Source organism: Jaculus jaculus, chromosome X (genome assembly GCF_020740685.1).
Source record: "Jaculus jaculus isolate mJacJac1 chromosome X, mJacJac1.mat.Y.cur, whole genome shotgun sequence".
Taxonomy (NCBI): domain Eukaryota; kingdom Metazoa; phylum Chordata; class Mammalia; order Rodentia; family Dipodidae; genus Jaculus; species Jaculus jaculus.
Genome location: NC_059125.1, coordinates 74,160,061 through 74,186,581, shown reverse-complemented (window position 1 = coordinate 74,186,581; position 26,521 = coordinate 74,160,061). Strand labels below are relative to the sequence as shown.

General features: G+C 37.3%; 1 pseudogene; it reads right to left on the bottom strand.

The window, feature by feature from the left end:
• Window positions 1-16,875: 16,875 nt before the first annotated feature.
• LOC101599425 lies at window positions 16,876-17,345 on the bottom strand (annotated as a pseudogene).
• Window positions 17,346-26,521: the final 9,176 nt, after the last annotated feature.

Below are 26,521 nucleotides of genomic sequence, written 5' to 3'. Positions count from 1 at the left end.
AGCTCTCAAGAATAGAGTCATTCATGTGGGGGATAGAAATTCAGAACTGGAAGACAAAACAGAAGAAACAGTTCATGAGTCTAAAAGTTTGAATAAGTGCAAAAATTTTTGTGAACAGAACATGAGGGAGTTGTGGGATACCCTTAAATGTCCCAACATTTGGACCATGGGAATACCAAGAGGGGAAGAAATTCAGACAAAAGACATGGAGAACTTATTCAATAAAATGATCGAACAAAATTTCCCACCCTCTCAAAAGAAAGTCCCGTCAAGTTACAAGAAGCTAACAGAACTCCAAAGAGATTGGACCAAAGGGGAAACTCTTCAAGACATATTATCATTAAGACTCTAAACTTCAATACCAAAAAGAAAGTCCTAAAAGCAGCTAGGGAGAAACAACACATTACATATAAAGGTAACATCATCAGAATTACTTCAGACTTCTCAATGGAAACCCTGAAAGCCAGAAGGGCCTGGAATGGAACACTGCAAAGTCTAAGAACTTATGGTTTCCAAGCCAAACTACTCAACCCAGAAAAAGTATCCCTCAATATAGATGGTGAAAGAAAAACTCTCCACAAAAAAATCTCAGCTTTACAACTATATGAACACAAAGCCAAACCTACAGAGAATACTTCAGGGAATTCTCCACAAAGAAGAGTCAAATAACCACCCTCAAGGGCCTATAAGAAGCAGAACACAATAACCAAACTCAGAGAAGGCACAAAAAAAAAAAAAAAAAAACTGCAACGTCCAAGAAAACACCAAATCCCATAAAACACTAAAATATGGCAGGGATTAAATAAAACCCCACAGTTACTACCCTAAACATTAATGGCCTTAATTCCCCCATCAAGAGACATAAACTAACAGGGTGGATCAGAATGTTAGACCCCTCAATCTGCTGTCTTCAAGAAACTCACCTCATCAATAAAGGCAGACAACTCCTCAGGGTGAAAGGGTAGAAAATAAAATCCAAGTAAATGGAAAGGAAATAAGAGGCAAGCAACCAAAACCAAAAGTAATCAAAGAAGCCAAAGAATACTACTTCTTACTGATCAAGGGAATGATCCAACAAGAAGATATCACAAACAACAATCTTTACACACCAAACACAAGGGCATGACAATCCATAAAACAAAAAACTATCTTTACAACAAAACATAAATCAATAACATCATAGTTGGGGAATTCAATACTCTACTATCAGCAATAGATGGACCATAGAAACAGAAAATTAACTAGGAAGTGAGAGAGGCCAACAACACCATAGATCCATTAGAACATTCTACCCCAAATACACAAAATACACATTCTTCTCAGCACACCATGGGATCATCTCTAAAATAGGTCATACACTGGGCCATAAAGCCTGCCTCCATATATTTAGGAAGACAGGCATAATACCCTGCATGATATCAGGTCACAATGTTGTATTGCTAAAAATTAACAGCAAAGATGTTCCAGGAATCCCAACAGTTCCTGGAAACTGAACAGCACACTATTAAACAATAAGTGTGTAGTCAATGAAATATAAAATTAAATAGCAAAATTTCTAGACGTGAATGACGATTATAACACTTCATATCAAAACTTATGGGACTCAATGAAGGAAGTCCTTAGCAGAAAAATCATAGAACTAAAATCCTTTCATAGCAAAGACAGAGAGATCACAAATCAACAACCTAACCATCCACCTAAGGCATTGGAAAAACAAGAAGAATACAACCCTAAATGCTCCACACATAAAGAAATAACTAAGATCAGAACAGAAATTAATGAACTGGAAACTAAGAAAACAATTAAGAAAATTGATGAAACAAAGAGCTGGTTCTTGGAAAAAATAAACAAGATTGATAAAAACCTGTCCAAACTGATCAAGGAGAGAGTGAGAGAAAGAGAAATAGAGAGACTTCAAATTAACAAAAAGGAGAGATCACAATATACATAAATTAAATTGGGAGAATCATGAGGACATTTTTTCAAGAACCTCTACTCTGAACAACTGGATAATATGAAAAAAGTGGATGAATTTCTGGACACATACCACCAACAAAAGCTAAAGTCAGGGCAGATTAATCTCCGAAATAAACCTAAAGCATCCATTGAGATTGAAATCATAAAACTCCCCCAAAAGAAGAGTCCAGGACCAGATGGCTTCTCAACTGAATTCTATCAAACATTCATGGAAGAACTGAAACCAGTTTTTCTCAAACTGTGCCACATAATCACAGAACAGTGAAAGCTCCCCAACTATCACCCTAATACTAAAGCTCCCCATCTATCACCCTAATACTAAAATCAGGCAGACATGCCACAAAAAAGAAAACTATAGGTCTATTTCCATGATGAACTTAGATGAAAAAATCCTGAACAAAATCTTCACAAACTGAATTCAATAACACATCAAAAGTATTATCCACCTTGATCAAGTAGTCTTTATTCCAGGAACACAGGGGTGGTACAACATACTGAAATCTGTCAATGTAACACACTACATATATAAGCTTAAACACAGAAACATCATGATCATTTCAATAGATGCAAAAATGTCCTTTGACAAAATATGACATCATTTCATGTCATTTCGTGATGAAAACATTGGGGAGAATTGGCATGGACAGTTAATATCTCAACATAATAAAGGCTATACATAAAGCTCCTAAAGCCCAAATAATACTTAATGGGGAGAGACTGAAGGAATTGTCATTGAGATCAGCAACAAGGCAGGGGTGTCTACTCTCAATTCCACTATTCCACATAGTACTAGAAGTCCTAGCTCAAGAAATAAGACAGGTGAAATAAATAAAAGGATGCAAATTGGAAAGGAAGAAGTTAAGTTAGCCCTATTTGCAGATGACCTGTTTCTATACCTAAGAGACTCATATACCTCCATCTCAAAACTCTTAATGATGATTAATTCCTTCAGCAAATTATCAGGATATAAAACAACACACAAAAATCAGTAGCCTTTCTATATGTGAAAGACAAAGATACAGAGAAAGAAATTAATGACATTGTCCCATTTTCAATAGCAACAACAACAACAAAATACCTTGGAATAACATTAACCAACGATGTGAAATACTTATATAATAAAAACATTTGAAACACTCAAGAAAGAAGTTGAGGAGGACTTGCAAAAATGGAAAGACCTCCCATGCTTCTGGATAGGCAGAATTAATATTGTGAAAATGGCAATATTACCAAATGCAATATACAGATTCAATGAAATACCAATAAAAATCCCCACATTTTTCTTCACAGACATAGAAAAATGATCTTAAAATTCATATGGAATGCCAGAAGATCTTGTATTTCCAAGCACATGCTCAGCAAAAGAATCACCTCTTAAGGCAACAACATACCTCCCCTAAAGCTATATTACAAAGCCATAGAACAAAAACAATGTGCTACTGGTATAAAAACAGGAACATAGAGCAATGGAACAAAACAGAGGACCCAGACTTTAGGTCAAGTAACTATAGCTACTTGATATTGGACAAAGGCTCTAACAATGTTGAGTGGATAAAAGACAGCATCTCCAACAAATGATGCTGTACAAACTGGATAACCATATTCAGGAAAATGAAACTCGATCCACACATCTAACAATGGACAAAAATCAAATCCAAATGGATCAAAGACCTCAATATAATACTGGGAACTCTGCTACTACTGGAAGAAAAAATTAGGAGGAACTTTCCATTGTATAGGAATGGCAACAGACTTCTTGAACAAAACCCCAGTACCATATGGTTATTTCAGATTCAATAAGATTCTGTTATGCTAATATACCAATTATTAAGCTCTAAGACAAATCCCTGATAGATAAAGTGATCCTCTGGCATAATAGAGTTCTACTCATCCAGCCCATGCATAGTGTCATGGTTAATATTCTCTGTCCAGCCTATTGTTAATGGTACATAATAACTGTCAGAGTCTATGCTTGACATACACATAGAGTTTGGTGGGTTTATTGTACTGTAATAATATTTATAACTTTATTTTATTATTCAAAAATTTATTTTTATTAAATATGGATATACTTAATATGTAAACAACACATGTTGGTACCATCATTTCACAAGACCATGCCACTTTTCCAAAGAGGCCCTCCTCATTGGGGATGAAGGCCAAACCCATAGAGATTGTGGGTCATGCATTGTGGGGGCAGCAGTCAATTATGTGGGACAGGCAATGTCTCTGTGCATAATGTCCCAAATTGTGGCTCTAACATTCTTTCTGCCCCCACATCCAAAAAATTTCCTGAGCTGTGTTGGGTGCATTTTAAGTCTACTTCAGTGATGGAGTCTTAAGAGATTCTGGATCTCTGGTGTGGTAGGTGATGACTATCCTTGGTGTCTATCTCCATCACCATTTTGCTGATATCAGGTTCACCGAGAATGCAGCAATCTTTCTCATTTTCCCACTTCATCTGTGGTTTCAGCTGGAGCCAGGATGAAGTGCTCGGGGTCTCTTATCTTGTTTGGTACTGCTCCTATCTGAAAAAGAGAAGAACCTCCAGTGGAGAGTGAAGTCAGCATGGGTTAAATGGGATAGCCATTATAATTTAGACAGAATTTAAAGGGTGTAGATCCATATACAGCCCAAGGGCCATGGGTGATTGACATTGGAGAGGAAAATCATTATCTGAGTGTAATTCTGACTTGTTTCCCAGTGTCCCTTGGTTTCCTTTCCACTGAGTGGTTCTGTTAGCCAATCCAAAAGCAGTTGGTTTCTCACTATGACTGTGTTCCACTATTGCACTTGTGTGAGCATCATATCAGGTTGTTCTGAGTAGCTTAGACTTTAAGTTGCTTGGACAGATGTTGGCCACTTTTCCCCAGTAGCTAATGTAGTGTCTTTCAGTACCAGATAGGTTAACTCTCTGGGGACTGGCTCTCTTCTGGATTCCAACCAGGTCTCTCCATGGTCTGGGCCAACAGAATATGGTGTCTTCAGCAGTAGGGTCTTACCATTAACCTCTGGTGGGTAATCAAGTGCTCTGACAGAAATCTGTTTTGTTTGTTTTGAGGGACCTTGTAGGTCTCGCCTACCAACAGCTTGTTGTGGATGTTAACTACATCTTGGTACAGATAATTAAAGGCCAGCACCAAGGAAAAAGAAAAAGAAAAAAGAAAAAGACCGAAGAAGGAGAAACAGGAGAAATTTAGTATTTAAAGTTAGGTTTCATCTCACTCTTTCCAGGGCCCTTTGATTCAGGTGCACCCCCTAATATTCTGTTGAGTATTAAACCTTTTAGTCTAACTTCCAGGATATAGGAGTCTAAGTACCAGTTCATTTTTGGTTCAGTTTTGTATTCCCCACCCTTCCCTTTCTACCAATCTGTAGCATCCCTATTGTCCAAGCCTTGAGATGTCATTTAGGAATACCAGCAACTTGGGCTGATCAAGGTTAGAAACCACAGATGAGTGAGACCATGTGACAACTGTCTTTCTGTGATTGTGTGAGTTTGCTTAGTATAATCTTTTCCAAGTTCAGCCATTTTTTTTTTACAAATTTTATCATGTAATTTTTTTCTTACTGCTGAGTAGAATTCCATCATGTAGATATACCACATCTTGGTTATCCATTCATGCAATGATGGACACCTGGGCTGATTCCAGTTCTTAGCTATTATGTACTGAGCAGCTATAAACATGGTTGAGTAAATATCTCTGAACTGATGTGTAGACCTTTTAGGATAAATGCCCAGGAAGGGAATAGCAGGGTCTGTGAGTAATTCTATGTTCATCCTTTCAAGTTCTCAGAGTTGTTGAATCAGCTTACATCCCACCAAAAGTGAAAGAGTGTTCCTATTTCTCCACATCCTTGCCAACATTTGATCTTTTAATGGTTGCTATCCTACTGGGGTAAGGTGGAATCCCATAGTTGTTTTAATTTGCATTTCCCTAATGGTTAGGGATGTTGAACATTTTCTTAAGTGTATTTCTTAAGTATATGTTAGCCATTTGTAATTCTACCACTGAGAACTCCCTATTCAGTTCTCTTCCCCAGTTTTCAAATGTTTATTATTATTCTTATTAACCACATATTTTATATTGCTACATCATGAGTTGTTACCCTCTTCTCCCTCATCCCTTCCCACATTCAATTGGAGACACTCCTCAGTTGGGTTGCAGATATTCCCCATGGGGTTGTTGTTTATGCACTGTGGGAACAGTAGTCAGTTATTTTTTTATGAGAAAGGAATGCCTTTGGGCATGATGTCTCAACATATGGCTGTTACAATCTTTCAGACCCCTCTTCTCTTAAAATTTCATGAGCTATGGGTGAGTTTTAAGTCTACTTTTCTGATGAGCCCTTAGGAGACTCTGGATCTCTGCTTTAGTAGGGGATGAGTATCCTCAGGGTCTGTCTCCTACACCTTGGCAGTGATTATCAGATACAACATGGAAGCAGCACTTTTTCTCATTTTCCCAATCCCTCAGTGGTTTCAACTGTGGTTTGGCTGAAGTGCATGGGGTAGTTTATTTCCTCCAGTCTCACTACCTTCTGAAAAAGAAGAAAAGATCTTCCAATGTAGGGTGAGGTCAGCATAGTTTAAATTGGATAATCATTATTAATTTAGAGAGAATTTGATGTATATAACTCCTCTTTTAGCCAAACACTAGTAAGAGCTTGACACTGCAGAACATAATCTTTGTCGCCATAGGATTCTGATCTGGTTTCTAATGCCAGATATGAGTTCCTTTATGCTGGGAAGATCTCTTAGCCAATCAGAAAATATATTGGCTACCTACTGAGGCTGTGTGTCACTATTGCACTGGAACGTATATTGTGTCATGGTGATTGCTTCTGAGTAGCTTAGAAATCTGGTTTCTCAGACCATGGTTGGCCATTTTCCCCCAGTAGCTCATGTAGCACTTTCCAACACTAGGCAGGTTAACTCTCAGGTTAACACACAGTTATTCCCTTACTGAGCATGGACCCTAAAATCTTCAAGCCTCAGTCCAGAGAGATTTGCTCAACTTTGTTTATAGTGGCACAAATTGTAATAGCTAAGAGCTGGCATCAACCCAGTTATCTGTCACTAGATAAATGGATAACTAAGATGTGGTATATCTGCACAATGGAATTCTACACAGAAGTAAGAAAAAATATAACACAATGAAATTTGAAGAAAAATGGTTGAACCTGGAACAGATCATTCTCAGTGAACTTCCCCAATCACAGACAGATAATTGCCACATAGTCTCACTCATCTATAGATCCTAATCTGAATGTACACAAGATGCTGACATACCCAGCAAACATCTTGAGGACAGATCAGTAGGGTGGGTAGAGAGGAAGAAAGGGTAAGGGAAGGGATGGGGGACACAAATATGGAACCAAATAGCAATGGTACCATAAACTTCTACATCCTAAAAGGCAGACTAAATGTGTGAACCTTCTATAAGCCCTTAGAGGGAACACCTGAGTTTCAAGGCCTTGAAGAGGGTACAATGAAGAATGACCTTAATCCTCGACAGTTTCTATCTTTCTCTCTCTCTAACTCCCTCTTTTTCTAACTCTTTTATATTACTTATCTTTTTTCCCCCTTCTCTTCATTGACACTGACCTGTAACTCCCAATACTAGCAGGTGGCTATCATTCACAATGTGCTTTTGATCAGAGAGACCTACAAGTTTTCCTAAAAGAATGACAGATTTCTGTGAGAATACTTGATGACCCACCAAAGATTAGTGGTAAGATCCTGTTGCTAAAGACAACATATGTGGTGGACAGGTAACATGGAATGACATGGCTTGAAACTGGAAGATAGTCAGTCCCCAGACAGTCAGCATGTCTAGTGCCAGAAGGTGCTACATGGGTGACTGGGGGAAAATGACCAATATCTGTCCAAGTAACTCATGGTCTAACTTATGTAGCAGCAAATAACATGTCGTGATGCCCACACAAGTGCAATAGTGGTGCACAGCCATGGTAAGAAATCATCTGCTCTTGATTTGGCTAGCTGATCTACTCAGTGGTATGGGACCCATAGCTGGTGCTGGGAAACAAGTCATAACCATATCCAAACATGAGGCGGCTCTCCATCATCAAACTACCACCAATCATGGGCTACAAGAGGGTCTATATCTATTAAATTCTTTCTAAAAAAAAATAAGGGTAGCCAGTAAGTTGAAAAGGAGACATAAAGAGTGGAGAAAGGAAGGGAGGAGGATACTTAATAGGTTGATATTGTATATATGTAATTACAATGATTGTAATGGGGAGGTAATATGATGGAGAATGGAATTTCAAATGGGAAAGTGTGGGGTGGGGAGGGAGGGAATTACCATGGGATATATTTTATAATCATGGAAAATGTTAATAAAAATTAAATTAAATTAAAAAGAAATAAGGGTTATCCCATTCGTCTTGTGCTAACTTTACTTTCCATTGGAGAATCTGCTTCTCTTTTTCAGATACATGCAGATCCTAAGGAGAGAACCACCCCATCATACTTCAAAAGGGCCCCAGCTGAAACTAAGAATAATTGGTGAAACAATAAAGGGTGCTGTTTTCTTGGAGAACCTGCTACCAGCACAAGGGTGAAGGAGATTGACACAGAGAACGATCATGTTCTACCAAATCAGATATCCAGAGACACAGAGGCCCCCAAGACCTCATCACTGAAGCAGACCTAAAATGAACCCAACATGGCTCAGGGAAATTTGAGGAAGAGATGGTGAAAAGAACGTAAGCCATGTGTTGGGTCATGATACACAGAGATATTTCCTCCTACCCACAACTGAGGGCTAACCTCACAAATAAATGACCCTTATACCTCAACAAGGAGGGCCCATGGGGAGGGGGAAGGAGGCTAACAATGGTACCAACTTGACTGTATTCACTGAGGTAAAAACTAACATATATATGTAATAAAAACTAGAAGAGAAAAAATAAAAAATAAATAAATAGATACTAAATAAAACAAACCAAACAAACAACCAAAAACAGAAACAGAAAAAATTTATTTTATGTTTAGACTTCACTACAGCCCTACCTTACAGGTGGTCCCCCTTACTCCTTTTGAGGGTTATATATTTAGGCTATCTCCAAGGATAACTGTTTATATGATAACAGCTAATTTTGGATTTTTTTATGTGTTTTTTTCCCCTGCCCTGCCTTCCACCTTCCACAAAATCCTACCATCTCTATTGTCTGGGCCTTGCCTTGCCTATCAGGTATGACAACAACTCCAGGAGGTCTAAGTTAGGAACTGTAGATATGCAACACCATGAGGTGTTTGTCTTTCTGGATTGTGTAAGTTTGCTGAGTATGATCTGTTCCAAGTCTGCCCATTTTTCTTCAGATTTCATTGTATCATCTTTTCTTACTGCTGAATAGAATTCCATTGTGCAAATGTACCACATTTTCATTATCTATTCATCCAATGATGGGCACCTGGGTTCATTCCATTTCTTAGCTATAATGAATTGAGCAGCTATAAATATTCTCAGTATTGATACATGGAGTTTTTAGTACACATGCCCAGTAAGGGCATAACTGGGTCTGGGTAGCTCTATGTTCATCCTTTTGAGGAATCTCCAAATTGTTGTCCATAGGGGTTGTACAAGTTTAAATTCCCACTGACAGTGGATAAGGGTTTCTCTTTCCCTACCTCCTTGACAACATTTGTCGTTGTTATATTTTTGTTGTTGTTTTTCAAGGTAGGGTCTCACTCTGGCTCAGGATGACCTGGAATTCACTATGGAGTCTCAAGTTGGCCTTGAACTCACAGTGTTCCTCCTACCTCTGCCTCCCGAGTGCTAGGATTAAAGGTGTGCTCCACCACACCCAGCTAGTTGTTAGATTTTTAATAATTGCATAATTGCCATTGTTACTGGAGTAATGTGGAATTTCATTTTTTTTTTTTTTTACTTTGTATTTCCCTATTGGCTAGGGATGTTGAACATTTTCTTAAGTGAGTGTTAGCCATTTGTAATTTTTCCTCTGAGAACTCTTTATTTAGTTCTCTGCCACATTTTTGGAGTAGGCTGTTTGATTTTTTATTGATTACTTTATTGAGTTTTGCAACGATTTTCTCCCAATCAGTGGGTAATCTACTGGCTCTGATTATGGTTTGTTTGTTTGTGCAAAAGCTTTTAAGCTTCACGAGATCCCATTGGTTGAGTGTTTATTTTCCTGAGTTACTGGGGTTTTGTTCAGGAAGTCTTTCCCCACTCTTATATTGTGGAACGCATCCTATTTTTTATAACTTCAAATAGGAGAAGAATTTCAGGTCTTATATTGAAGTCTTTAATCCATTTGGACTTTATTTTTGTGTATGGAGAGATGAGTGAGTCTAGTTTCATTTTTCTACACATGGTCATCCAATTTGTCCAACATGATTTGTTGTAGATGCTGTCTTTTTCCAGTCTACGTTCCTGACACTTTTATCAAAGATCAAGCAGCTCTAGTTACTTGACATAAGGTCTGAGTCTTCAATTCTGTTCCATTGGTCTATGCTTCTGTTCTTATGCCAATACCATACTGTTTTTATTACTATAGTTTTATAATATAGCTTTTAGTTAGGTATGGTGATACCTCAAGATTTCTTTCATTTTTCTGAGGATATGTTTGGATATCTGAGACATGCTGCAGTTCCATATGAATTTTGAGATGATATTTTTCTATCTCTGTGAAGAATGATGCTTTTATTCTTATTAGTATTGCATTATATATGTATATTGTTTTGAGTAGATTTGCTATTTTCACAAAATTTATTCTACCTAACCTGGACACATGGTAGGATTTTTTTTTTTTTCATTATATAGGTCTTTCACATCCTTGGTTAGTGTTATTCCAAGGTATTTAATTTTTTGTTGCTATTGAAATTGTGACAGCATCACCGCTTTCTTTCTCTGTATATTTCTCCTTTACATATAGAAAGGCTACTGATTTTTGTGCATTAATTTTCTATCCTGCCACTTTGTTGAAAAATTAATCACCTTTAAAAAATGGAGACTTACAGATCACTTGTGTATATGCTCATGTCATCTGCAAATAGGGATAACTTGCCTTCTTCCATTCTAATTTGAATCTTTTTTTCTTTCTCCTATCTTATCGGTTGGGATAGAACTTCTAGTACTATGTTGAAGAGCAATTGTGAGCATGTGAACCCATGACTTGTTCCTGATCTCAATCAGAACTCTTTGAGATTTTACATATTAAGTATTATTTGGGCTTTATGCCTTTATATATAGCCTTTATTTTGTTGAGATATAAACTCTCCATGCCTACTCTTTCTAGTATTTTGATCATGAAGTAGTGTTGCATTTTGTTAGAGGCCTTCTCTGTATCATTTGAGATGATTATGCCGAATTTTTGGTTCATTTATTTGGTGTATTATGTTGATTGATTTCCATATGTTAAACCATCCCTTCATGCCCAGGATTAAGTCTACTTGACCAAGGTGTATAATGCTATTCATGTGTTGTTGAATTCAGTTTTCTAGGAATTTGTTCAGGATATTTGCATCTAAATTCATCAGAGATACAGGGCTACAGTTTTCTTTTCTTGTTGCATCTCTGTCTGGTTTTGGTATGTAGGTGGTAGAAGCTTTATAAAAGGAATTAGGCCATTGATTTGGGATCTTTCTGTCTTTTTTATGAAGGCATTGAGTGCTATGAATTTTCCCCTGAGGACTGCCTTCATTGTGTCCCATAAGTTTTGGTATGATGTGTTCTCATTGTCATTCAATTCCAGGAATTTTGCAATTTCACCCCTATCCATTTATTGTTTAAGAGTGTGCTATTCAGTTTCCAGTTGCCGTTGGGGTTCTTCTTGGTTTTTTTGTTGTTGATTTCTATGAATATAGCATTATGATCTGATATCATGCAGGGAATTATGTCGATTTTCCTAAATATGTGGAGTCAGTCTTTGTGACCCGGTATATGGTCTATTTTAGAGAATGTTCCATGGGCTGCTGAGAAGAATGTGTAGACTGTGAATTTGGGATGGAAAGTTCTGTAGATGTCTGTTAGGTCTAAGTGATCTATGGTTTTGTTGAGCTCTCTTACTTCCCTGTTGAGCTTCTGTTTGGATGATCTGTCTATTACTGATAATGGTGTGTTAAAGTCCCCAGCTATGATGGTGTTGGTGGTTATTTCTGTTTTATTGTCAAGTAGGTTTTGTTTTATGAACTGTGGTGCCCCTGTGTTTGGTGCATACAGATTTATGATTGTAATATCCTCTTGATGGATTGTTCCCTTTATAAGTAGGAAGTAGCCTTCTTTATCTTTTTTGATTGTTTTTGGTTTGAAGTCAATTTTATCTGATATTAATATAGCTACACCTGCTTGTTTCTTATTCCCATTTGCTTGGAATATTGTTTTCCTCCCTTTCACCCTGAGGAGGTTTCTGTCTTTAGTGGTAAGGTGGGTTTCTTGAAGGCAGCAGATTGAGGGGTCTAATTTTTTGATCCACCCTGTTAGCCTGTGTCTCTTAATGGGTGAATTAAGGCCATTAATTTTTAGGGTGATGACTGTGAGATTTGATTTGATCCCTGCCATGTTGTGGTGGTAGAGGTGTGTTGGCATCTCCATGGAATTTGAAATTTTTTCTGTCTACTCTGGGTTTGGTTGTTGTGATCTGCTTCTTGTAGGCATTTGTGTTTGGTTATTTGTTTCTTCTCTGTGGAGAATTTCCTGGAATACTTTCTGTAGGTTTGGTTTTGTGTTCATATAATTGTAAAGCTGAGTTTTGTCATGGAAAGTTTTCCTTTTACCATCTATTATATGGGAGACTTTTGCTGGGTAGAGTAGTTTGGATTGGAAGCCATAGTTTCTTAAAGTTTGGAGAGTTTTATTCCAGGCCCTTCTAGCTTTCAGGGTTTCCATTGAGAAGTCTGAAGTAATTCTGATGGTGTTTCCTTTGAAAGTGGTGTGCATTTAGCACTATGGATTTTCACCTTAGGACTGATTTCATTGTGCACCATAACTTTTGGTATGTTGGGTTTTCATTATAATTATATTATTAGAATTTTGCAGTTTCTTTTTTGATTTCTTCCAAAGCCCATTCATTGTTTCAAATTGTGTTGCTTAGTCTTCAGTAGCTGGTGGCATCCTTGATGTGACTCTCATTAATTTCTAGCATTAAAGTATTATGGTCCTATATGATGCAGGAAGTTGCTTCAATTTTCCTGAATTTTTTGAGGCACATTTTATGGCCTAAGATATGGTCTATTTTGCAGAAGGTTCCATGGGCTTCTGAGAAGAATGTGTATTCTGTAGAGTTGCATGGGATAGTTCTGTAGATGTCTATTGGATCTACTTGATCTTTGGTGGTATACAGCTTGATAATTTCCCTGTTGATTTTCTGTTTGGATGATCTGTCTATTGATGATAATGGAGTATTGAAGTCTCCAACTATGATGGCATGGTTGTTTGTTTCTTTTTTTGTCAAGTAGGTTTTGTTTTATAAACTGTGATGTATGTGTTTGGCACATACAGATCTATGATTGTGGTGTTTTCATGGTAGTTATTTCTTTGATGAGTGAGAAATGGCCTTATTTTTCCTTTTTGATTACTTTTAGTTTAAAGTCTATTTTATTTGATGATAATATAGAAACACCCACTTTTTTATTTCCATTTGTTTGGAATATAATTTTCCATATTCTCACCTTGAGGAAGCATCTATAGTGGTGAAGTAGGCTTCTTTTGTCTTTTTTTTTTTTTGGTTTTTTTGAGGTAGGGTCTCACTCTGGTCCAGGCTGACCTGGAATTAACTCTGTAGTCTCAGGGTGTCATTGAACTCATGGCAATTCTCCTACCTCTGCCTCCCTAGTGCTGGGATTAAAGGCATGCACCACCACGCCTGGCTCAAGGTAGGTTTCTTGATGACAGAAGATAGAATGGTCCAGATTGGTGAGTTAAGACCATTAATATTTAAAGTTATTATTGTGAGGTTCACATTAATCCCTGCCATGATGAGGTGCTTTATGGGGTTTGGTGCTTTCTTGTGTTTTGTTCTTTTCTGAGCCTGGACTATTTTTGGCTACTGTGTTCTTGTAGGCTCTTGAGATTGATTGCTTGACTCTTCTGAGTGGAGTATTCTCTGAAGTGTTCTCTGTGGATTTGGCTTTGTTTTCATATAATCATATATTTGAAGTTTTTTGTGGAAAGTTTTCCTTTACCATCTATTATGAGGGATACTTTTGCTGGGTAGAGTAGCTTGACATGGAAACCATACTTTTTAGACATTGAAGTGTTCCATTACAGGTCCTTCTGGCTTCCAGGATTTCCATTGTGAAATCTGAGGTAATTCTAGTGGGATTACCTTTGGATGTAGAGAGTTGTTTCTTGCTGCTTTTTAGCACTCTATCTTTTTTTTTTTTTTCATTGTTAAGAGACTTAACTACATTGTACCTTTGAGAGTTACTTCTTTGGTCCTGTCTGTTTGGTGTTCTGTGGGTGTCTTATATCTGGATGAGCCTCTTTTTCAGGAGATTTGGGAAGTTTGCAATAACTTTGTTGAATATGTTCTCTATGCATCTGGCTTAGATTTCCTCTCCTTCCAGTATACCCATGACCTGTATGTTTGGTCGTTTTAGGGTATCCCACAGTTCCCTCATATTCTGTTAACTTGATTTTGAACTTAGAAAAGTTTTTGGCCTCCTGATCAATTTATTCTGTCTGTTCTTCTAGGTCAGAGGTTCTGTCTTCCACATGAGTAACTCTGTTAGTGAGGGGTTCTAGAGAGGTTTTATTTTGTAAATTCTATTTGATCTTTTCTTCAGTTGTGTTATTTTGCATTGTGTCTATTTCTTTTTGAGGTACAATATCAGTTCGAGTTTTGATTTGCTTGATGCTTACTGCAATTCATTCTTGAATTTGATCAAGTCTCCATTAAGCTCAATTTGTTATTATGGTCTTCCATTTCTTGACTCACCTTCAATTCATTTGTATCTCTTTTGAGGGTTCTAACATCTTTTTCAATCAAGTTAAGCCTACTGTCAAAAGCTGAAAGCTCTTAGAGACAATTCTGTTCCATTTCTTTGATACAATTATTGGGTTGCTTCCAGTTTAGCAATTCTTTTAATCAGGGTTCCATTGGTTGTTGCCTTTACTTTACATTTTGGGATTGAATTTCTGTTGATTTCTCTATGATTTCATTGGAGTCTTCCATTGGAAGACTAGGCATTCTTGGTGTATATCTCTCAATTTTCTGACTTTCTTTGGCATTTTTTTTTTTGTGTGTGTGTGTGTGTGTGTTATGGTCTACATATCTTAGGGACACAGTTTATTCTATTGAGGAGGAAGGAAGTTTTTGTCCTTGTAGGATCTTCAGAGGGTTTTCTGTTTTAAATATTAGCCAGATTGGTGAACTGGTGTATGATGGAGGTATAACATAAATTGAAAGACTGTGGAGATTACAGGTACATCAAAGGTACCTGGGGACCTGGGAACTCTGGCCTACTCACTACACTTGCACATACCCTTTAGTACAGGGGGGAACCACAGGTTGGGGAACCAGGAGCCAGGAAGCTGGAAAGCTAGAGGCAAAAGGCCAGCCAACAACACAAAAGGCTTGTTTTTATAGCCCATAGAGGGTCAAGGCCTCCATAAGGCAGAAGTAGGGGTAGAGGATGGGGGCTAACCAGGAGCTCTGGCCTACTTACTCTCCACCTTGTGTACCATCTGGCTCAGGGTATCTGGGAAATAGGGACCCAGGAGCACTGCTTTCAGGAAGGCAGAGAAAGGGGCCTGCTTCCACAGCAAACTTGCAGGTTCCAAGAAGCAACAAGCAAGCTGTAGGGGGATCTACAGGGACAAGGGTACTGGGAGGAGATGGGGAACTCTGCACTCTTGACTATACACTCCTTGCTGTGTGTACCCTCTGGTACAGAGTCTTATTTTTAATGTTTTGATGAGCCTCATACTCATACTGTTTTCAATAATGAATGGACTCACATTTTTTAATCAACAGCATATGAAATATATATATATATATATATATATATATATATATATATATATATATATGCATGCCATCAAGATGTTGTTCATTTTTTAGCATTTTTTATGCTAATTAAAATAGATGACATCTCACCATGGTTTTGTTTTCTTTTCCTGGATAATTGATAATGTTGAATTTTTCTCCTTATATACTTGTCCTCATTGTATGGGTCCACTTTCAGGAATGTTAGATAATTTACCTATTTTTAAATGAATTATTTGCCATTTGAGGTACTATTTATATTGAAGAAGTTATTTCTTTGTAATATGAACAGTTTTCAATATTTCTCCCTATATAAATGGTATAATTGTATTGTTTTTTTTCTTTTTTGTACATTCTCTGTAGTCACATTTCTCAATGTGTGCTTTTGTTTCATGTGTTTTGAGATTATGTACAACAAATTTTTGTCCATATCAATTTACTATCTATTTTTCATTAGCTTCATGTCGTACATGTAAGACTGTGATTTGTTTCTTTCTTAAACAAGAAGTTTATTTAAACAAGATGCTTGACTTGAAGGGAAAACTATCTAGGATTCATTTCTTGGAATAATTTATCCCTACTTAAAGACAGATTGTCCTACATGTAACAGCTACATACAAAAATGTTATAAAACTGTCCTTGGTTTTACAATGATAAATGAGAAACATTAAAATTTTCCAATCAAACAAAGTATGTAAGGATTTTTTTTTTATGTTGTTGTGGGTTTTTTTTTGTTGTTGTTGTTAAAACAAGGAGACAAAAATAACTTACTGGAATATAAAGATAAGAGCTGAATGAGCATGCTATGGATAGAGAGAGGGGTTATTTTCACAGAACCAGTACTTTTCCACATGTCATCTCCATCTGATGTCAACCAAAACATTGGCCATTTAGTTTAAAAAGAAAAAGAAAAGTGCAATATGCTTGTGCACATACACCAGTTACTTTATGTACAATAAAGGAATAGGGAAGGGGATAATGAAAGAATAGAGAAAACTATACTGTAGTAGTCAGGATGTGGTGGAACCAAATTGCAGTTTTCTAATTGAGAATGTATTCTTGGTCTATAAAAAAATCCTGGAGTAAAGTAGCAGGTTCCCCTTTTAGTAGACACCTCCTGTCTGTTGCTGGAACACATCAATTGTATCTTCATCTTCCATTTCCAGCTGTGCAGGTGTGTCTGTTTCATTGATTGGCTGCCCGTCAAATCAGACTCTGATCTCCCTCGTTGACAAACCCTGTCGTTCACAATAGGCTTTCATTAGTTTACTAAGTGGTGTATGCCTCTTAATCTTAAACTGCACCACAGAACCATCCTGCCCCGCAACCATCAAATTAATATGATCGTTGTTCTCATTCTTGACTCCTTCCTTGGGTTTCTCGTTGGCCATGGCAAGCGCCGGGGTCTCCTCAGCAGCAGCTTCACAAAAGAGGTACCAGGTCCGCACTGAAGGAACGCATAAGCAGCACCAGGAGCGGCAGGAGAAGGAACCTGTGATTTGTTTTGAGGGGATTTTTTTGTATGTGGTTAGTGATATGAGTTTGCTTTGTGTGTTTGCTTGTTTCTACATGTGGATATCAAATTTTTCCAGCATTATTTATTGAAGAAATTTTCATTTCTGCTGTTTACTTCTCTCAATCTAAAATAAAGTCAATTCTTATAATAATAAAGTATGAATAAAGTAATAAAAATGTCATAATAAAACATTAAACTTATTATTTTATAAAACCATTATACAGAGATTATAATCATATAGTGATTATAACACTATTATATAGTTTGCTATAAATGTGTGGGTTTATTTTTGAATTTTCTGTTATGTTCCCAATGTCTATGTGACTGTTTGAATGCCAACAACTTGGGACACTGGTTTACTAGCTCTTTTCTGTATATTATGAAGTCAAACCATACTTGCTGATCAAAGACTTAGTAATATATTGTCTTTAGAATACATGAGTTTGTGATAGAAATGCCAAATTTGACTCAATATAATTTTTTCTAGCAAATTCTGTCAATGTCTGAAAGTAGCTGCTCTGCATTAAATGCATTGTCTATAAGCATGAGCTAGAATATGACTAATTATTTGGAATGATTTCCTTGGCTATAGTTTTCTTGTTTAAGATCTAATGTACTGAGATAATTTGCTATGCATTTTACATACACTTAATATATCGAGAATAGTCAATATTATAAAACTTATACATTTATAGAATTTCCACCCCATTATCTTTTGTGCATTTTGAACTCATATATCCCTCTAGCAATAGGCATTAGTGTTATACAAAATTTGCCATTTTCAAGCATCCTGGTCATACTATTATTATTATTTTAAAATAAAAATGGTCTGCATATGAACCACCAGTTTTAATTTTAAAAGTTATATCCACTGAGGCATATTCATAATGTAGCTTTTACATACCTAACAGATGAGATTTTTTATGTTCACAGTTTTCATTTCTCATATTAATGCAAAGGTCAAGCTTACTGCTTATAAGTTGGCATAACATATTTGGTAATGAGTACTGACTGAGATTTATTTCTACTTTCTTCAGTGTTTCTGTACCAATAATTTAAAGGCCAGCTGGACATTTTTAAGTGCATAAAAGTTATACCTGTTTTTGAGATATTGTTTGGAAGGAAAGAAATTTTATTAAAGTAAGCAAAATACTCAACATACCAGGAAAAATATGTCCAAGCCAGACATTAGCAAATAGGCTTCATAGAATCTAAAATATAACTATGTTCTTTTATAAATTTTAGAAGAAATGTATTGCTTTTGGTCTTAAATTCAGATAGAGACAAGCATGGATCTTTTATAGATTTTTTTTTTGCCTTGGACTCTGATTATGACAGTCAAATAATCTGATGGTAATCAGTGGCATTTTACTTAAATATAATATTCAATACAGGGCACACTATATACTACTGAGTAGTTTCTAGCATTTTATAAGAATTCATATGTAACAATTTTTGTTTATCAGAATTATGTACTATTCCTATTCCCACTTTTCTTGCCATCAGTAGACCTAAAGCTAGAGTCTATAAGCCTATAATATGGTCAAGAGTACATACTTATATTATGAAGGTAATAAATGTAAATAGGCATAGTTATATATATTTTTTGTAGTCATTAATTTCTTTTTATTAAACTCTTGCTTTTATTTATTTATGAGAGAGAGTAAAATACAGGCAGTTAGAGAGAATGAACACACCTGGGATTCTAGCCACTGTAAACAAACTGCAGACACATGTGCAACTGTTCAGCCATCTCTTCAGCCCCTGTATTCATTACTTTCTAACTGCTGAGACAAAATGCCTGACCAGAAGCAACTTAGGGAAGGAAAGGTTTATTTCAGCTTACAGCTTATCATGGTGGGGAAGGCATGAGGGCAGGAGCATCAAGCAGCTGGTGATCCTCAGTACACAGGGAGGAAGTAGAGAGTGACAAACACACTGGTATTCAGCCAGCTGTCAAGGATTACAACCCATGGAATGGTTTGGTCCACAGCTAAGGTGAGTTTTTCTACCTCAATTAACCTAGTCAAGATAGACCCCCCCATAGGCATGCCCAAAAGCTCATCTAATCTAGACAATCCCTCACAAGTGATTCTATGTCCTGTCGTGTTGAAATCACTAAGAACCACTGCAGGGGTATTATATTTAAGTTTCAATAATCAAGCACATAATGTGGCCTAAAGAAGGAAAAATAGGAGATGGGAAAACAGGCAATCTCATTCGCCCAAACTTCCTCACATGTATCTGCTTACTCTTTAACCAGACTGACAATATGTCTTCCCATTTTGTCCACAGTCAGCAGTACTTTATGAAATATTTGCTTGATGTTTTGATTATTTGAAATAATTATCTTCCAATTCTAATTTTCCTTTTGGCAAGTTTTTCACAGCTATAACCTTGTGTGGAATGATTGATTATAATTCAAAGAAAGAGCAGTCTTCAATATATACATTACTTCAATTTACTCATTGCTAATTATTTTATATCTCCTATTATTTTGGTATTATACCAGATGCCATTTTGAGAAAATAAAACTGATAATTACATGATAAGAGTCAGATTGCAGCAACACAGTATTGTTTCAAGTTTCTTATCAATAATCATCCAATACCATTACCAAAAATTTGTTAATAATAGGTAGAGAAAAAGACCAAACTGTTTAAAAATCAGAATTTTATAGCTTTTTATGGGAATATCCAAATCTTTCTCTCGTTTTTTTTTTTTTTTTTTTTTTTTTTTTTTTTTTTGGCCTTTCAAAGTAGGGTCTCACTCTAGCCCAGTATGACCTGGATCTCACTCTGTATTCCCAGCTGGCCTTGATCTCACAGTGATCCTCCTACCTTTGCCTCCCAAGTGCTGGGATTAAAGGCAAGCACCATCATGCCATGCCCAAATCTTTCTTTTTAGTTAATAAACAGAAAAGGAAATAAGACTCTAATAAATTTGGTACTGCTTTCCACTCAGAACACAGATATGGCTTAGTGTTTTCTCCTAATGCTTGCTAGCTATACTATGTGGAGGGACAAGGAATTGTAAGGTATAGTCCCTCATGTGACAAGTTTTCTCCATTCTTCTCCATGATTGATGCTTTCTATAAAACTTGATCATTCACCCCAGCTTCTGCAATAAATTTTGATTATTCTTACACAGCTACCTTAAATTCCATCTGTATTGCCAACAGTCATTGTTGAGATAATATGTAGCTCTTCTCACCATTAAATTAAGAATTGTCCTGTAGGGCTGAAGAGATGGCTTAGAAGTTAAGGTGTTTGCCTGCAAAGCCCAAGGATCCCGGTTAGACTCTCCAGGACCCACATAAGCCAAATGCACTAGGGGACGTATGCGTCTGGAGTTTATTTGCAGCGGCTGGAGGCCCTGGCATGCCCATTCTCTCCTCTCTCTCTCTCTCTCTCAAATAAATAAATGAAAATAAAATTTTAAAAAGAAGAATTGTCCTGTATAATTTGCTTAATATTTTTATTCATTCCTTTCCAAAACTTATTTATAACTTTCTAAAAGTTTTCACAACTTTTCCTCTTGGTTCTAGACTATCCTTAGCTTTCCTGTCTTTCTCTTTCTCTCTCTCTCCCCCCCCCCGCCCCCCCCCCCCCCCCCGTTGAGACAAGGTTTTGCTATGCAGATCAGGCTGGCTCCAATAGCAATTCTCATGCCTCCTGAGCTTCCTGAGTGTTGCTATTTGCTGCCATGCCCAGTGAAAATTTGTCTTCTTTTCACCTCAAAACATTCTAATATCTTATACCTTCCTTTACAAATCATGTCATATTTCTCACATATAGAATTATCTTATTTCATGTATTAGTTATGTTTTTTTTTTGTTTTTTGTTTTTTGTTTTTTGTTTTTTGTTTTTGTTTTTCTTTTTTTGAGGTAGGGTCTCACTCTCATCCAGGCTGACCTGGAATTCACTATGGAGTCTCAGGGTGGCCTCAAACTCATGATGATCCTCCAACCTCTGCCTCCCAAGTGCTGGGATTAAAGGCGTGCGCCACCACGCCCGGTTAGTTATGTTTTTTTTTAAATTTAATTTATTAGTTTTCTTTTCAGTAAATACAGGCAGTTTTGTACCATTATTTAGGCTCATCTGTGATCTACCCCCTCCCATTAGACCCTCCTTGTTATTGAAAATGGGTCGTGCATTGTGGAGTTAGCCCCCAGTTATTAGTATGATAAATGTCTCTGAAAATCATGACCCAACATGTAACTCTGACATTCTTTCCGCCCCTTCTTCCGCAAGATTTCCCTGAGCCATGTTGGGTTCATTTTTGGTCTGCTTCAGTGCTGAGGTGTTGGGGGCCTCTAAGGCTCTGGCTCTCTGATTTGGTAGGAGTTGATTTTTCTCTGCATTGATCTCCTTCCCCTTTGTGCTGGTATCCAGTTCACAGGAAAACATCACCCTTGCTTATTTCGCCAGTTGTCCTTAGTTTCAGTTGGGCCCCTTCTGAGGTATGTTGGGGCAGCTCTCTTCTTATAGTTATATTTTTTGAATTTTCTTTTTCTTTTTTAGTTTTTCAAGGTAGAGTCTCACTCTAGCTCAGGATGACCTGGAATTCATGATGTAGTCTCAGTGTGGCCACAAACTCATGGCGATCTTCCTACCTCTGCCTCCCATGGGCTAGGATTAAAGGTGTGTGCCACCACACCTGGCTTTTAGTTATAATTTTTTGAAACAAGTTCTATTGTTTTATCAAAAGAATCAGAAACCCCCAATATTTATTTTTTGTATATATGTATGTGATGTGTGTGTGTGTTCATGCATATGTGTACCTTGGCATATGTGTGAAGGTCAGAAGATAAATATCAGGGGCTTCATCCTTACCTTCAAGCTTTGAGGCAGGGGTTTCTCTCTCATTCTCCCAGTCATTGCTATTGTCGTTCTTTGAAGCACTACCCTTGAGCTTCTGAACATCCAGGAATTTCTCCTGTCTCTGCCTTCCATCTTGCTGTAAGTGCGCTGGGTTTATAGAAGCTTGCAATGTTTTGAAGCTTTTCTTCATGGGGATAGGGAATTGAATTCAGGTACCCAAGCTTGAGTGGCAAATCCTTTATCCACAAAGTTATGACCTAGGTTATCCCCTAAATTTTAAATACTATGTCTCTAAATACAATTCTACGATGGTGATTTCTGCCACTTCCATATAATTGTTTGTCTCAATAAACTTATGAAATTCATATATATCTCTTCAGTATAATCTTTTTCTTGATCTTCTGTTACTCATATCTTCTCCTATGTTCCACATGGTTAAGTCAAAAATAATCCTGTGAATGACACAGATGTCATGTTTCAAAATAGGATTCATTCTTAAATATTTACCTCTTAATATCTTACTTTGAGAATAAGTAATTCTAATAGATTATACTTCTCAATTATATCCTGCACTCACCCATTATCTCCATCACTCTCCTACTTGCTAACACAATCCTAATCACAGAAATCAATGCTAGAATCATCACATTACCTGATATAAAATTAAACTAGACCCACAGCTGTAGTTACTTGAGTTTTGATAAGTGTGTCAACAACATACATTGAAAATCTAAGAGCTTCCGTAACTAAAGTTCTATGGAAAACAGGATATTCATATGTACAAGGATGAATCTAGATCTTTTTTTAAAAAATTTAATTTATTAGTTTTCTTTTCAGAAAATACAGGCAGTTTGGTACCATTATTTAGGCTCATCTGTGATCTCCCCCTCCCATTAGACCCTCCTAGTTAATGGAAATGGGTCGTGCATTGTGGAGTTAGCCCCCAGTTATTGGTATGATAAATGTCTCTGCATATCATGACCCAACATGTGACTCTGACATTCTTTCCACCCCTCTTCCGCAAAATTTCCCTGAGCCATGTTGGGTTCATTTTTGGTCTGCTTCAGTGCTGAGGTATTGGGGGCCTCTGAGGCTCTGGCTCTCTGATTTGGTAGGAGTTGATTTTTCTCTGCGTTGATCTCCTTCCCCTTTGTGCTGGTATCTGGTTCACCAGAAAACATCACCCTTGCTTGTTTCTGCAATTGTCCTTAGTTTCAGTTGGGCCCCTTTTGAGGTATGTTGGGGCAGCTCTCTTCTTAGGATCTGCATCTATCTGGAAAAGAGAAGCAGATTCTCCAATGGAGAGTAAGTTAGCACCCGGAAAATTGAGATCACACTTACTTTTTTGATAGACAGTATGGTAGGTTTAGGCCCTCTTATACCCCGTGATTGATGGTAGCTTGATATTGTAGAGTGGGCTTGTGTTTGGGTATGGTTCTGACTTGTTTCCCAGTTCCAGCTATGGGTCTAGTACCACTAAGTGGATAAGTTAGCCAAATCAAGAGCAATTGATTCCTCACCATGGCTGTGTACCACTATTGCACTTGTGTGGGCATCACATCCGGTCATTTGTTGCTAAATAGGTTAAACAATGTGTTGCTTGGACAGACCTTGGTCATTTCCCCTAGTCGCCTATGTAGCACCTTCTGGCACTAGATACGCTGACTGTCTGGGGACTGACTCTCTCCTGGCTTCTAGCCATATCATTCCATTTTACGTGTCAGCTGTGTATGGAGTCTTCAGCAATAGGGTCTTACCACTGGCCTTTGGTGGGTCATCAAGTACTCTGACAGAAGTCTGTCATTGTTTGGGGAAACCTTGTAGGTTTCTCTGATCAAAAGCTCATTGTGGATGGTACGCCCAAGCTGGAAGTGGGGTTTACAGGTCAGTGTCCACTAAGAAATTGAGGAAAAAGATAACTAATATACAAGAGTTAGAGAGGAGAGAGATAGAGGGGAGAGGGGGAGAGGGAGGGAGGGAAGATGTAGGAGGTTTAGGTCAGTTTTGATCCTACCTTCTCCAGTGTCTTGTGGTTTAGGTGTTTCCTGTAAGGGTCTAGTGAAGGTTCAGCCATTTGGTCTGTCTTTTAGGAAGTAGAATTTTATGGTACCATTGCCATTTGTGTCCGGGTTACTGTTTTCCACCCTTTGATTCCCACCCCACCCTCCCATCCATCTTATTGTCTAGTCCATGAGGTGCTTGCTGGGTATGTAAGGCATCTTGGGCAGATTCAGGTTAGGTGTTGCAGATGAGTGAGACTATGTGTCGATTTCTTTTCTGTGATTGGGTAAGTTCGCTGAGAATGATCTGTTACAGGTTCAACCATTTTTCCTCAAATTTCTTTATGTCGTTTTTTCTTACTGCTGTATAGAATTCCATTGTGTAGATATACCACATCTTTGTTATCCATTCTTCTAATGATGGACAATTGGGTAGATTCCAGCTTTTAGCTATTACGAATTGAGCTGCTACAAACATGGTTGAGCAAATCTCTCTGGCTTTTGGTTTGAAGGTTTTAGGGTAGATGCCCAGTAATGGTATAACTGGGTCTGTTGGTACTTCTATAGCCAGCTTTTTCAGGAGTCTCCATATTGCTTTCCAAAGTGGTTGTACCATCCTGCATTCCCAACAACAGTGAATTAGTGTTCCTGCTTCTCCACATCCTCGCCAGCATTTATTTTCATTTCACCTTTTGATGTTGGCTATCCTTATTGGGGTAAGGTGGAATCTCATAGTTGTTTTAATTTGCATTTCTCTGATGATTAGGGATGATGAACATTTTCTTAGGTGTGTGTTTGCCATTTGTATCTCTTCCTCTGTGAATTGCCTGTTTAACTCTGTGCCCCATTTTGTGAGTGGGGTATTTGTCTTCTTATTGTTTAGACTTTTGAGTTCTTTGTAAATTCTAGAGATAAGGCCTCTATCAGTTGGATAACCTGCAAATATTTTATTATATGCTTGTCTGTAAAGAAACTCTTCAGCTTCATATGATCCCAATGGTTGAGTGACTGTTTAAGAACTTGAGCCACTGGGATTTTATTCAGGAAGTCTTTTTCCATCCCTATATCATGGAAAGTACTTCCTAAATTTTCTTCCAGTAGTTTTTGAGTTTCTGTTCTTATGTTGAGGTCTTTGATCCATTTGGATTTGAGTGTTGTGCATGGTGAAATGTGTGGATCAAGTTTTAGTTGCCTGCATGTGGTTATCCAGTTTGTCCAGCACCATTTTTTGAAGATGCTATATTTTTTCCAGTCTATATTGTTTGGGCCTTTGTCGAATATCAAGTAGCTATAGTTGCTTGGCCCAAAATCCGGGTCCTCAAGTCTATTCCAGTGGTCTATACTCCTGTTTTTATGCCAGTACCATGCTGTTTTTATTACTATGGCTTTGTAATATAGCTTTATATCGGGTATGGTGATGCCACCAGAGTTATTTCTTTTGCTGAGTATATGTTTGGATATGCGAGGCCTTCTGCCTTTCCATATGAAATTTGAGATCATTTTTTCTATCTCTGTGAAGAACACTGTAGGGATTTTAATTGGAATTGCGTTAAATCTATATATTGCCTTTGGTAGAATTGTCATCTTCACAATGTTAATTCTGCCTATCCAGGAGCATGGGAGGTCTTTCCATCTTTTCAAGTCCTCCTCAATTCCTTTTTTGAGAGTTTTTATATTTTCGTTGTATAGATCTTTTACTTCCTTGGTTAACGTTATTCCAAGGTATTTTATTTTTTTGTTGTTGCTATTGAAAATGGGACTATGTCCTTTATTTCTTTTTCTGTGTCTTTGTCATTTGCATACAGAAATGCTACTGATTTTTGTGCATTGATTTTGTATCCTGCTACTTTGATATAGGAGTTAATCACCTTCAGGAGTTTTGTGATGGAGTCTCTCGGGTCTCTTACATATACAATCATGTCATCAGCAAATAGAGCTAACTTAACTTCTTCCTTTCCAAATTGTATCCCTTTTATTTCCTTCTCCTGCCTTATTGCTTGGGCTAGGAATTCCAGAACTATATTGAAAAGCAGAGGTGAGAGAGGACATCTCTGTCTTGTTCCTGATCTCAATGGGTATTCCTCCAGTCTCTCTCCATTAAGTATTATTTGGGCTTTTGGAGCTTTGTATATTGCCTTTATTATGGTAAGATGTGAACTGGCCATGCCAATTCTCTCCAATGTTTTGATCATGAAGTGATGTTATATCTTGTCAACGGCCTTTTCTGC